At 34.6% G+C, this 15,560-nt stretch overlaps 1 pseudogene; it reads left to right on the top strand.

Annotated features, from left to right (window-relative positions):
• The first annotated feature begins 1,594 nt into the window (after positions 1–1,594).
• On the top strand, positions 1,595–9,989 carry LOC143386550 (rap guanine nucleotide exchange factor 2-like; annotated as a pseudogene).
• Positions 9,990–15,560: the final 5,571 nt, after the last annotated feature.

The following is a 15,560-nucleotide window of genomic DNA, read 5'->3' as shown; positions in this document are numbered from 1 at the left end:
GCCCTTCCTATCCTCCCTAATCCTCCCCTCCTCTCCCATTCTTTCTCTCTATCCAATCTAATGTGACACACTTTTTTTTCTTTTTCTCATTACAACATCATATATGTATTCTGTATAACAATGAGGTTCTCTTTCCATTTTCTGTGCAACTCCCCTTCTCCCTCTTTTTCCCTCCAACCTCTCTTCCCTATTTAGTGGTAGTCTTCTTCTCATGCGATACCTAACTTCTTAAGGTAAATCTCCATTAGAATCATGTTTCCTTGGGACCATTAAAATTAAAAAGTCATTTTGGATGAGAAAGCAAGTTGTCATGCATAAGTTGCAAGTGAACTATATAATATGTTGATGGAAGTATAATTTTACTTGTTGTTTGATCATCTGCAATTTTTCAACTTAAATTATGAGTCTTGTATGCAAAGAGAAATAACACTGTAGCATGAACTGCTATTCACCTGTGTTGGTTTATTTGTCTTTGTGCAACTCTTGGGATAGTACCCACTGTTTTCCACAAGCTAGGCAAGCTCTTTACCATTAAATTGGTACACCCAATCCCTTGCTGCTGATCACTGAGAGGGAAGTCTTAGTTTGAATTTTTATTTCATATTAGGATGCTAACTTCATAGAGCGCTGCCGTGTGCTTATTGCTGCCTCAAAAACCTAAATCCTCACTAAAATAATTCACAAATTTTAACTCTCTTCAAAGCACTTTAAATTTTATATTAGATCTATAGGTTTTTAATCGAAAATATGTTCCTAATAAAAGAATAAATATTTTCAATTAATAATCATTTTTAGATACTAGTTCTGTATAATCACATTAGAAATTAAGTTTCATTTTTTTTTCTTTTTTGCATGGTATTTGAGGTTGTTATATATGAAATGCCAAAATATTTATCTAGAAACTAAGGATTTCAAATTCAAACTTTTTTCATACATCTATCTGCTAATATTCACTTTAACTCTGGGCTACATTTCTTTTCTAGAATATAAATAAGAAAATGTTGATTTCATTATGTTCTCTTAAACATGAATGTAAGAAAGAACACATAAAAGTATCTGGAAATAAAATCTTTGTAAATTTTCTATCAAAATTGGGGAGCAATTTTGCTGTGCGGTAAAAACAAATAAAGATATTTTTAAGTTACCAAGGGCTATATATTTCCAAATATGTGTACACTAATTGTAAGTGTTATAGAAATTGGGTATTTATAATTTTTTAATTCAACTATTTACATTTACTTGTACACAAAAGTCTTGTCTTTTGAAGTAATAACTTTTTGCTCCTAAATGCTTAACAAAAAAGTTAGATTATGTAAGCTGACTCAGTGGGAGGAACTTGGTACTATAGTATGCTGTTTCTCTTCTGAAATGCTGCTTCTGTTCACTAACAGAACTTCAAAACTGTCTATGCAGAAAGCATGGAAACTATAGAAGGCCATAATAAATAAATTGAAAGTTCTGTGTGAGTTACATTGATCAGAAATATTGATAATGTTTTGATATATTTTTTCCCAAGATTTTTATGTGCATGTAGGTTTTTTCATTTAAAAATTAGCCAGGATAATAATGATGGAGCATGAATTACCCTTACAATATGGCGGATGGCGAAGAGCCGGAGAAGAAAAGAAGGAGAGTAGAGGAGCTGCTGGCTGAGAAGTTAGTGCTGCCAGGAGGCTGGGGCCTCTCAGGAGAACCCCGCCTCCCGCCCCAGCGCGGGCACAGCCGCAGCGGCTGGGGCCCGGGCGAGCCTGCAGCCTGGGGGGCGCAGGGAGCCCGCGGCCGGCTCCCCGCGCTGCGGGCCAGCCGGTCGGGGCAGGGGCCGCGGGCCGGGTCTCCCAGGCCAGCCCCAAGACCTCCGCGCGCCTGGGGAGGGCCCGAGGCCCTGGCTCGGTGGCCATAGAGACAAGCCCCCCCATCCTTGCTGCCCCAGCAGCTTGTGCATGGAGTGACAGTTGCAGGTCGGGTGCGCACTGTGTGCCAGACCAAGTGCACGGTCTCTGTGGTCGACCCCTAAGAGCTAGCTAGACCACCTTTAGGTGAGGTCTGTGGCTGTGAAGGGATCTGCTCAAGGGGACAGTGCTAGTTGTGCAGCAGAACCCAGCTCTGCATAAGATGCCTCTATTATTATTATTATTATTATTATTATTATTATTATTTAGTTGATAGATCTTTATTAGTGGAGCCCCATATTCAGTATCCTGGAAGGTTCTATGTGATACTGCCTCTCAAAAACCTTTTCTGTGTGTGTTTAGTGACAACCATCACCTGACAGTGTGATTCTTTTGTTTTTTGAAAATTGGAACCTCTGTTTCTTTCTGAGAAAAATGCCTAAAAGTTCCTCTGGTCAAAAGTGATCTTTAAATCACACCATTCTCACTCAGAAAGGTACATAAGCAATAGTATAGTGGAAACATCACAGTTCTGAAAGTGCCCCCAGGTATCTCATACCTCCTGATCCAATGTTGAAGGCATAGACAGAAAGTTTGCAGAATTCTTTTATAAGTGCCAAATGCAGAGAAGTCTATTTCTCATGGAGTGATCAGTATTCTAAGTTTGAGCCTGGGCTGTTCTAGGAACCCAGAAATAGGCTTATCTTTTTCATCAAATGGATGAAATAAAAATAGAAACAAACATATAATTCTTAGTTTTAAATGAACCAATATAATAAGCAAGACAAACTGGAAAGCCTAAACATAACCACACTGAATATTTCCTATTCTATTTGAGCAAGTCTGGTGTGGTTACCTTTTCATTCCATAAAACCATAATAGTTATAGGTGTGACTTTTTCATATTGATCTTTACAGTTGAATTTACTGTGTTCTGTGCAGAATAGCTGTTGATGGTGGGTGTGGGGACACTGGAGACTGGGAAGGTCGCTGGAACCATGTAAAGAAGTTCGTTGAGCCATCTGGACCCTTCACACACCCTGATTTTGAACCAAGCACTGAAGTGAGAAATATTTATTTTTAAATAATTGCTCTAGTAGTTTACATTTTGAAAATGCTTGCTTTTTAATTTGCTCTTATAATGCAAATGCTGTTTGGTGAAACAAAGTTATCTTGAAGTATTAAATTGAATATTTAATGATTTTATTTGAATGACTAATACATGAGTCACTTTCATATTATGTAAGTTGAAAATTTTCAGTTCATAACTTCATTCAAGTTGTTACACTTTAAATTCTTAAAGCTCAAAGTAATTTCTGTGTGCTATAATAGAATTTTAAACTGATTGTCTGACTTGAAGCTAATGTTCAATTAGATACAACTTGCTTTTCATTATAATGTGGAAAAAGGAATCTTTACAATAAATTTTTATATACTTTTATGTTAAAAAAAGAATTACCCTTAATATAGGGTATAATTAATAATGATTTAAACTATAACAAAAATATGCTTGTTGTCTGTCATCCTAGGAATCTATTCCTCTACCCTGATGTTTTTTAATGTGAAAGAAGCATGTTAAAGAGAACTTCTAGTTTCATCTTCAGATTTTTAAATTGATAGTATTTTATGTAAATATCTATAAATGTTTTAAACCTGAAAATTTTATTGACAAAAGAAGAAACACATTAAAAATAGAGAAGTCTGATTAAGGTTCATTACTGTATTAATTTAGAAAGGATGGGAAAGACAAGGAAAATGTTGCTATTTTATAATTAAAACACTGAATTATCCATGCAGCTAGGTCTTCAGCAAGCACTTTATCTTTAACATGTGACTGATGTTTATTCCAGTTTGCCAACGTCACTCAGCAAGATTACTGTCGTATCCTCAACCAAGCAGAAATGAATATGCAAAAAGTTGAAGAGGAAAGAGAGATCCTTATAGTCAAAGAACATCAAGACCTTTATGGAACTGGAATAAGGAAGGGTCACATTGTCATCAAGATAAGACCCAGAACCACTCTCCTTCTAATGGAAAGGAAGACTCAAATAGTATAAGGTATGGCAACTTCAGGTTTGTTTCATTTTTCATTGTCAAGCATAATATCTTTTGAAAGTCATCACTTGTAACTAAAAACCTTTGCATGTCATGATTTATTTATACCATGAATTATTATCCTTATTACTTACCAGATCGCTTTTTTGTTGAAGGGTAAAGATCAAGGCATTAAATAAATCCTATTTAATCAGGATCATGATTAAACATTTTATTTGTTACAAGGAACCTCAGAAGGGTTAACCAAGCAATTGGTGGAAGAGAATTCAGTAGTAGATCCAACCTTCATGGAAGAATTTCTATTGACCTACTGGGACTTTTCTTTCTAGTCCAATGGAAGTGGTAAAAAGTTACTGGAGTGGTTTAATGATCCTAACCTCAGAGATAAGGTTGCAAATACAGTTTATGTCAGTTCCTAAGTATGTAGTACTTTTAAAATATAAGCTTAAAGATACATTTCTCACACCAGTTGTCATTCAAGTTAATGGAATATAAGAAAATATTTTTAAAATTTCATCTTTATTCTCTTAATTAGTCATTCTCATTATTACATGTTTTGGTGTGGGTCTTCTGTAATTTGTACATTTGGGTAAGTCTCTTGTATTTGATTTTCCATACCATTCTTTAGGATTGGGAAATTTTCTATTATTATATCATTGAAAAGATTGTGCATTCCTTTGGTTTGTATTTCTGCTCTTTCATCTATTCTGATAAATCTTAAATTTGGTCTTTTCATGTTACTCCATAATTTTTGAATGTTCTGCTCATGGTTTCTTACCATCTTCTCTGCATGTTCAACTCTACTTTCTAGGTTATACATTTTGTCTTCATTGTCTGAGCTTCTCTCTTCCTAGGGGTCTAATCTGTTGGTGATGGTTTCTATTGAATTTATGATTTGGTTTACTGATTTCTTCATTTAGAGGATTTCTGCTTGTTGTTTTTTTAATTTTGTTTACGATCTTTAACTCTCTATTGAAATGGTCTTTCAATTTCTGTATTTTTGTTTCATTTCACTCCTTATACTATCCTTTACTTCATACATCAGTTCAACTATGAACTCCTTCTTGGACATTTCTTGAACTCTGATATCAGTGGCTTCTGTTGTTGAAGCATCTTTGTTTGTTTGGGACATACTTTTTTTTTTCAGTTGTTAGTGTGGTTTTCCATCTAAAAGTATGGATCTAAGACAGGAAAAATTTTACTCTGTAGACATATAGTGTCCCTGAAGGTTTCCAGCACTTTTGCATTTGCTTTCATTTTGAGTTATTTCAAATGTGTTTTGAAAGTGAAGTCAGATGATCATTGAATATCTTCACAAATCCATGGTGTCTCCTGGCAAACAACATATAAACAGTCTGTTTATAAAGTAGAAATATGTAGTTCAGAAGATCATTTTTATTAATAAAATTCTTGTTGAGGTTTGATTTTTATTAGTTTATTTTTTTCTTTTTTAGTATTTTGAGGTAAATTAAAATTTAAATATCTCATTTGAAATTAATCTAATCACCAATCTTCAGATCTCAGGAAAACAAATTGCTTTTTCAGGTTACTTGAGTAGTGTTATTGTGGGTGAATAACCACTTCAGTGACTTTGAAAAAGATCCTGCAATGACTCAGTTTCTAGCAGAATTTGAAAATAAGCTGGAAAGAGAGGTAGTAGGTGTGATCTTTTTTAGATCAGCTTTCAGTTCATTCATTCCTCCTGTCTAGAATTGACACCACTCTTTTGAACTCTTATAAAAAATGGGCAGACATCTAAGGCTGTTAAACATTGCATGTGAAGCTAAGGCAAAAAGAAGATTGATAAAGTTAACAAAACCAGCCCTGGATGCTCCTCTTCATTTTCTCTTATTTGGGGCTCCGAGACAGGATCTGGAATCTTCGTGGACAGTGTTGATTCAGGTACCACAGCAGCTGGAGCAGGCTTAAAACAGGGGGATCAGGTATGGTATTTCTCAGTCTATATATAAGGGGGAGTTTGGTATTTTTGTTCTTCAGTCAGTGATATTGTAATTTTATAATTTCACTTTTAGATACTAAATAATGGTCAAAACTTTGAAAATATTCAGCTGTCAAAAGTTGTGGAATTTCTAAGGGATAACACACGTCTATCTATCACTGTGAAAAACAATTTATTTGGTAAGTATTTTTGCAGACTTTCATTTTTATCCTTTGCTTGTTTGAAACATTTAAATCTTAATCATGAAAGAAGTAACTTTTATAAGTAGTGTTTTATAAATATAGAATATATTTTATAAATATAGAATCCATTTATAAATATATAATTAGACCATTATTTTTTATCTGTGTTTATTGATAAAATGAAATGATCGTATGTTGATAAAATCTAAAATACTATAAATTAAAGGTGTACTGCTGCCTGGCACCTGTATCCCAGCAGCTAAGGTAGCTGGGGAAGGAGGTTCATGTGTTCAAAGCCAGCCTAAGCAACTTAGCAAGGTCCTGGAAACTCAGAGAGACCCTGTGTCTAAGTAAAATAGAATAAAAGGACTGGGGATGTATCTCAGTGGTTAAGTGCTTCTGGGTTCAATCCCTGATATAGGAGAAAATTTAAAATGTTTACTGTTATTCTTACATTTACTTGGATAGAACAATATACAAAGTAGATTCCTGGTATCAGTCACTGGAGTAATGTTTTTGTGCAGGATTTTCATAGCTGAAGTCTGTACTTCTCAGGTACCTCCAAGTTCTACAGCTGCCTTGGCCTTGTACAGATATCTTATAATTGGCAGCATGTGATGTTCCTCTTTGTATATATTTTAGTGTTTAAAGAGCTTTAACAAGACTGTCAGAAGAGAAATGGTGCCCCCCACCTTCCCAATATTGGTGATATGAAGGAGGCCAGTGGCTCCTCCATTCTTGATCTTGCTGTAGATGGAGAACAGGTGATAGGACTTAAGAAAGTAAATAAAAAAGTAAAGCTAACACTTTTGGAGGAAGGAACAAGCTAAAGAAGATGCATGACAAGACTCAGATGAGTATCTTCCCTCACAAACATTATAAGTGTCTACAAATTTTCTGTGTATTTTTATTACTTTACTGTGATAAAACAATATGCTAAGCTTGTGATGTAAAATTTTCACATTATTCTAATATATCAGGAATTTATGGCTGAGCTGTTTTAGAAGTAATATTGAAACAATCATGTGGATATGTTGTTCTTAATCATTATTACAGAAGCTAAGATGCTGAATACTAATAAATTAGTTAGGATGAACATGGAATTGTAATGTGCATAAAGAGGGGAGGAAAGGGTATGGAATAAGCATTATGGGATTCAGATTTGGTTTTCAGGTGGGTAGAGAGGAAATATACGGACCACAAGGGAAACAGGAAGAGTCAACAGACTTTAAAGTCTTCAAAGACTCCAAAAGGGTTTTGGAAAAAATGAGAGTTAGTGAGATGTAACAAAAAAGAGGGTGTGCTAAAGGGGGCCTTTTCCTTTCTTTTCTCTCTATTTTTATAGGGGCATTTCAAACTTGGATCTCACATGTACAGTAGTTTTAGGCCCAGAGTCATCTGATATGAGTAAGTAATCAAGAAACCATGAGAGTGCAAAGTTAGACCATCATGCTAGATTTTAAAATGTGACTGAGAAACATTTCCTAAGAAGACAAATCTTATAGGATGTGCCTGGAATATACTAATAATCATTGAAATTTGTGTCAGGAGTGTCCCACTCAGCCATGTCTTGGCCTAAAGGCATAGTCATCATTTGATATCATATATTACATCTAATTATTTTGGCAAATTGTGCTTTTATATGATTGAAAAATAAAGTCCCACTGATGTAACTGGGTATGGTGGTACGTACCTTTAATTTAAGCAACTTGGGAGCCTGAAGCAGGAGGACTGCAATTTTGAGGCCAGCCTCCTTAATTGCTGTAGATTTTGTCTCAGAATAAAATTTAAAAAGGGCCTTGGAGTGGCTCAATGGAAGAACATGTCTGTGTTCAATCCCCAATACCACAAACAAACAAAACCCACGAATGTGAAAGTTTCTGTCTTTCAGAGAATGTTAATTAAGAGTGTCTACATGTACATGCACACACCCATATGTGCTTAGAGATTGAATTTAGTCATAGATTTGCCTATGTATTTGGAAGAACTTACACTACAGTTTTCTTCTTTATGATGCCTTGGTATTTTTTCATCTTGTTTATAAAATCTAGTTAGAATGCAAATTTGCTTATAATCTATTTTTTTTATTAGTATGTTTATTTTGTTTGATCTTTTGATTTGGAAGCACTGATACTTTAAGAAAGAGATCCTTTATAAATAACTTTTATAGATTATTAAATCATGTTTAAGACTTCCCCACTGTGACAGTTTTTTATACATAGAAAGGAGTTTATAGACATCAATAATAATTGGTGAATGTCTGGAATCTTAAATGTGCAATTAGAGAATTTTAGCAGAGTAAAAATCAAAGTGAGTCATTGGAGTTCCATTGCCTTTCTGTTATCTAGAAAATGCCACCATGCACCAGTCTCCTTTTATATGCTCTGTGTATTTAAGAAATAATGTCTTTCAGGGTTTCCTTACATTCAACTGCATAATAATCCCATTCTCCCTTAAAATATTAAAGGATAAAATTAGGATAGTTTAGATTTTTCCCTGCTCATTTTACTCTTTCTTTAGTACCTGCAAATAGGACCATGAGACTTCATCATTTTGATGCAGAACCATTGAATGAGTGAGACAAAATTTATTCTTTTTAGTATGGATTTTCTGAAGTCCATTCCCACCAGAAACTAGAGCTCATACTTGCTTGAATCTAGTTTTAGACTGAGAAACTACTATTATTGTAAATGTGTTTTTCTAGTGAAAAAAGACAGGCTGTAGAGACACATTATATTCTTCAGAAACAACAAAGTGAACGAACTTAATACTCTTAAGCAACCATGGCTTTTGCAATTTTCAAGTAAATTAATGACATTCTTACACAAATTGCAAGTTTAATGGGTTATGGCTTATTATTGTCTTCATAGCTTACAGATTTTTATCTTGTTGATAATCCACTTTTAATTCTTTCCTCAGTGATATTGGGACTGGTCAGTCTCCAGAAGACTGCATAGTAGGACTAAGGTAGACAAGGCACATCCTGCCCACATTGCCTGTCAGAGAAACCTTGTCCTCTAGCAATCCTGACTTGCTGCAGTCACATCATTCCATTTTAGACATCAATACTACTCCCAGTGAGCATCTCCACTACTTATTTTGTTTTCACATTGTCATCTTTTTTCATATTTTCCTTTCTTTGAGACCCAGATGCATAGAGTGAGGATGAGCCTTAAATTCCAAATGTCTAAAACCAGTTCTCATTCTACTCTGAAAACTATTTTCATATGGCTATAGGAAATCTAATCTCTCTCATCTTGTTTCCTAATTGATAACATAAATAAAAACACATAATATGAAGTTATTACTAACTCATACCAAATAAATAAGAATAGGAAGTATATTTGAGGTCACTGTGAGCTTTTCAGAAAAATAAAGATCAAATCTCTATTTAAATTTCTCTTTCTTTGATACCCACAAGGTGTTATTGTGTATATCCTACCATGTACAGATTTGTTTCTATTTGTCTATTTTTTTAGTTATCTATAGAGAAGATGTGTTCTTATAACTCTAGTATGGAAGAGGTCAAAGTTTCTCATCATCTTTTCTAGGGAGATTCTTTCCAGGTTTCTGGGCATTACCCTATGTCGAAATCCTTTACTTGTGTGTGGTTTTCTTTCCTCCAGATCTGGTGTATCAAGTGCTAAGAGTTTTTAAGGCTGGTCAGCAAAACCGACACATCATGATCAGAAAGGATACCACAGCAAATGAAGTGGTCATTCAGGCGATCTGGGAGTTTGCGATTACTGCCACCCATGATCAGTATTCACTGTGTGAGGTCTCAGTCACACCCGAGAGAGTCATCAAACAGAGAAGACTTCCAGATCAGTTTTCCAAACTTGCCAATAGGATGCGACTGAGTGGAAGGTATACACTGTCTCATGGATTTCTTTCCCCTCCTTAGAACCACATCAAAGTCTAATACATGAATACCTTAAGGGTTTTTAAGTGACTAAACATCCCTACATATTAAAAACCAAGAACCACACCATGGATTGTTCTATCATAGTAAATGTACACAACAGACTGCTGGGGGAATTCTTAAGCACTTACACAAGGGCAAATAAATCTTAATCAAAGTAGATACTTGAGAAGCTTCCTATATCACTTTGAAGGTTCAAAACAATAATTGAGTATTACTAGTAGTGTAGAGCTAAATAATTTTTTTTTTGTTTTTAATGTGCTCCAAAGTAATATATTGGATATTACTTAATTTTGCTGTTATCTGTACTATCTTAAGCAAACAAACAAACAAAAAATCACCATGTTCTAGTAGGTAGAGTAGTAGACTTAGAGAATAAAATGTTTCAATAAAGAACATCAACAGAACCATATATTTTGGTCATTTATGAACATTAATTCTCAAGGAAATCACAAGCATTATGTTATTTCTGTAGGGTGATCACAATAGTGATGTGATCTCAAAACACAATTATAGGGATTAATGTGGCAGCACTTGGCAAACCTCTCAAATAACAGGTTTTATATAAGACTCAAACTAGTCATAATATGTTAAGAAACTAAAACCTGTTTTTGGAGGTCAAAAACGGGACTTTCTATATAAAAATCACACTTCATTATGCTTGTGGAATCTGCAATTGAGGAGGGTGACATTTTATTTTCTCAGATATTCCAATGACACATAATTCTATGAAAAAAAATTAGATCAAATATGGAATAGGGGACACCTGGAGACAAATGAATTGAAAAACTAAATGTGAAATGAATCATTGAGCTAATGCATAAGAACTATGGGTTTAAATGTGTCTTCCATACTTCCTTTGCTAATTGTTTTTGTTTCCTGCTGCTGCTCTGATTGCCATGATGTTTTTAATACTAAATCTGTATGTGTGAAGAATGAGGCCTGTTACCTTTCATGTGTAGAGATCCTGGAGAACTTTAGCCTTTATTTAATTCAATGATGAAAAGATTTTTAAGGTTGTATACTGCTGATGCAGCTATCATTTGCTAAATCACTTCCCGTCTCCATGCACAAACTTGATTGACAATCTTAAGCTGAGATCGGGGGTATCTTTTCCTGTGCCCTCCCCATGATCTTTTAAAGTAGACCAGCAGTCTAATGACCTCTGAAATATTTGTAATTAAAATCTATATTTTCATCATCAACTTGGGGTTTTAATGCCATTTTTCTTCCAATTCTGAGGTCACACAGAGGAAAACAAAAATCTCAACATGCTATTTATATATGCTGGCAAAACCTACAACTTGACTGTGCTGCGTTTTCTTTTAATAGTTAAATCCTGGAAATAAAATAATCAGGAAACTGAACTTTTTAGGTAATTTACTGTCTAACTTGAAACTAATAACAAAACTATTTTTCTTTCCATCTGTATTGTTGACATCGACCTAATATAGTCAGTATACCCATGATCCATTAAAAGCAATGATCCATATTGTTTATAAGGGAGATAGAACTGAGATTGCACTGATGTTAAATCTTCTGAAAATTTTGCAAAATGAATACCTGGTTTAATCTGCATTTTTATTTCTTCTTCCTCAAAATTTTCAAAGTCAGTGGCAGATTATACTCTGTATAGTAAGTATTTTTTATATTTTTGCACCAAGAAAATAAATAAAGTAGTTTAAATACATTTGTCATTTTTAATTAGGAGTAATATTATGATTACAAAGTCTGGAATTAGTTTAATAGATAATTCACATAATTCCTGCCCTTTGATGTAGTGTAATTGTAATTAATATGCTATTTTAATATCCTGAATGAGGTAAATTTACCCTCACAAAAGAACCAAGGTACCACTCAAATTCTTGAATATGAAAAAGCTAATACCCTGAGAGATCTATAATGCAATAGCTTTTTATTAGTCATTTTTTTCTTTGTCCTTATCTTCTTTTATACACTATGCTATATGAATCAGTATTGCCTTATGTAACATTCTAATGTTACATAAGCTTCAAATCCTACACTTTATGATATATAATAAGCATAAAATAATCCAAAGCTATCAAACCAGAATTTCAGTTACATTTTTCTTTCACACAGAAAATATTAAACGATGTTTTTAGAAACTGTAAAACCAATAATCTGCATGTAATAAATAATCTGTATGTACCTGTTAATAATGAAGTCTTTTAAAGTGTCTACCTTAATACATCTAAATAGTTGATAATATGGAAGTCCCTGTGTTATGAATACTAGTATGATTAGTATATTGATATTTATATTTATCATATTTCATATAATATAAATACAAATATCATGGAAATTTGAACTGTTTACTTTCTTATTATATATCAATTTCCTGCATATAGTAGACATTTCGCTGTTTTCTAATAAGTAATCACATGAATTATTTACAAAATAGTGTATAAAAACATTTCAAATACATTTACATATTCAGCAAATTATATTGTTACTCTACTGTTTTGTCTTATTTTATCCATTTGAGTGAAAGCTATTCTCTCTCAGGATCCCAGCAAGAAACAAGCAGCACACTCAAAAGGCCATTGAGGTATTTTTGGAGGGGGAGCAGGTACAAGGAATTGAACCAGGGATGATGTACTGCTGAGCTACATTCCCAAATCTTTTTATTTTCTATTTTAAGACAGAAAATTTCACAAAATTTTCAAGACTGGCCTTGAACTTGCCATGTTCATGCCTCAGCCTCCAAGGTGCTAGAATTACAGATGTGGGCCACCATGCCTCGTTCCATTCAGGTATTTTTGGTCCCAGGGATTGAAGTCAGGGACACTCAACCACTGAGCAACCTCCCAAGCCCTATTTTGTCTTTTATTTAAAGACAGGGTCTCACTGAGTTGCTTAGCGCCTCACTTTTGCTGAGGATGGCTTTGAACTCTCCATCCTCCTGCATCAGCACTCCCACCCTCCAGCCACTGGGATTACAATAAGAGATGGTGCTGGACTCAGACTAGCAAGAGCAGAAAGCCATTGCTTGCTAGGCCTGAAGACAAAACCAATGACTCCTAAAACCCCCTAAAGTATAAGGGGATCCCAAAAGAAACAGTGACCTTGAGTACAGGGACTCAGCTGACGAAGGCCAGGTGGGGCCAGTGAATAAACCCTGGGGACAGAGAAGGTGCAGAAATGTGGAAGTATCTCCAGGGACCAACATCAAACTCCCAGCACAGCTAGGATGAAATTCACCTTGAACTCCACATAATGAGGAAAAGATCTGCTTAGTCAATTAACAGTAAAAAAAAAAAAAAAAAAAAAAAAAAAAAGATGCACACAGGATAATCAAAAGCACTTAAGAATTGTTTGTTTAAAGAACCATTTTTCCTTAGAAAAGCATTATTTAGGGAAAAGATTCTAATTCCAAATAATTTTTCAAAAATAAACTTCGGGGCTGGGGATGTGGTTCAAGTGGTAGCGCGCTCGCCTGGCATGTGTGCGGCCAGGGTTCGATCCTCAGCACCACATGCAAACAAAGATGTTATGTCCGCCGATAACTAAAAAATAAATATTAAAAAAAATCTCTCTCTCTCTCTCCTCTCTCTCTCTCTCTCTCTCTCTCTCTCTCTCTCTCCCCCTCACTCTCTTTAAAAAAATAAAATAAAATAAACTTCTTCTCTCAAGGAGTTTAATAAAACAAACACGTCTATCATGTGGTTACTGTAATCAAAAATACAGAAAATGATACACTGCTTTTTTAAAAAAAATAAGTTCTTCACAATTCATAAATCTAATTGGACCAGAATCTCTCTCCACTTATCTGAATTAGTGAGTGTTTACCATAGACAAAAAACATACATACAAAAGGAACCAAAGATGCTCCTTTCAAAACTAGTAGAATTTACCAAAAGATCCATAAAGTTTAGTGACTTCTTAGAATAATAAACAAATATATGTCAAAATGCCTTAAAATTTCTTATCTGCCTTTGCTGTACCCTATTCCTGAATCACATTCTATTATTCTGGAATATGAACACTTGGTTATAGAAAAAACTATATTTTATATTGACTCTTCTAACTGCCTTCTCCATCACACCCCTGTCAACTCTCCTGCCAGGAAAATGCTTTTGGAATTTTCCTTTACCTTACATCATTGTCCTACTCTCAAGCTCCTTATGATCTTTCCTGTTATTCCAACCTACACAGGCTCCCTTGTCTTATAATAGTCAATCAATTTCTCATTTGTCTCTATTGTCTTGTTTTCCACTTGTTTTCTTTAAACATGTATGATTAAATCCTCAGTAAACCGGATGCTGCTTTAAATGAAGACACTCCTGCATTTTTGTATATACTCCACAACATTTCATCAGTGCCAGATTCATAGATATTTCATTCTGAACATGGTAATAATGAGGAAGTCAATCCTATTTCATTTATTCCTTTATAATGAATAATCTAAGTTTTGTCTTAACAGCCTAAGATAAAGCTTTTTTTTAAGTCATCTAAAATGCCCAAACATTTTAGATTCATCAAATTAGTGGTTTAATTAGAGATCTCCAAAACAACAATGGGACAATTAAATGATTCTCTGAAAGATAGAATTATTATTATTTTTTAAATCTCAGTGTGTTTAGGGCTTCCCAGGACAAGTCATTTTAGGGCCTAGATTCTGAATCAAATACTGCTTTTGCACTGGTTTTCTATGGTCATCAAAGATTTCCCTAAATTACTTGAATCACAGGGATTTAAATATTAAACAATTAATGCACCTTAGCTATAACAGAAAAACTTCAATTTAGGCAAAGTTGTATTTTAAATGTTAAAATATGAAGGTCTCTTAATATCACTTTTGAAAAGGGCTATGGTCGTGCTAGGGCCTTGAGAGCACAGCTGTACCCAGGTGGTCCTATCAAGGGAAAGGTGCACCTGGCCAGCTCCCTGCTACTGCTGCTGCTCCAGCTGAGTCTCACTGACAGGCAAAGGAGGCCCATGGAACCCAAATAACTGGGGAGACAGTTCCACACTCCCCCTTCTCTACCATGTCAGATTGCCACTTCTATACTAGCAATTTCATAAGCTTTCCTTTGAATAAGATTTTTAAACAAATTCATTTGTTTAAATGTGCACCTTAAGAAGTATTCACATCAATACTCATAAGAAACAAAAAGACAGAAATACTGTACAGTCATGTAAGTTTGGAATGTGGGTACATTCTCTCTCATTCTACCCCACCCCCTTCACCATCCTCTTCCCCTTCCTCCTTCTTCTATTTGTTCTCCTTCTCTTCCTCCTCCTCCTCCTTTTTCTCTCTTCCCCCCTCTCCTCCTCCTGTCCCCCTCTTTCTCTTTCTTTAACATTTATAATGCATTAAACTCAGTGAAGACAGAAGTTATATAGTAAATAAATCTATTCAATTGAGATTAACATACGGTTTTCCCAAACCAAATCAAAGTTGATATTCTTTTCTCTTCTCAGAACACCTGTAAACATGTCTTAATAGATAAGTGTTCACAAGAGGTCTTTAAGAGACATTGCTAAAGCATTTCAATATTGGAATAATTTTATCATATTGTAAATATGATC

The sequence above is a fragment of the Callospermophilus lateralis genome, unplaced genomic scaffold, assembly GCF_048772815.1.
Source record: "Callospermophilus lateralis isolate mCalLat2 unplaced genomic scaffold, mCalLat2.hap1 Scaffold_84, whole genome shotgun sequence".
Lineage (NCBI taxonomy): Eukaryota > Metazoa > Chordata > Mammalia > Rodentia > Sciuridae > Callospermophilus > Callospermophilus lateralis.
This window is presented reverse-complemented; position numbering and strand designations above follow the sequence as displayed.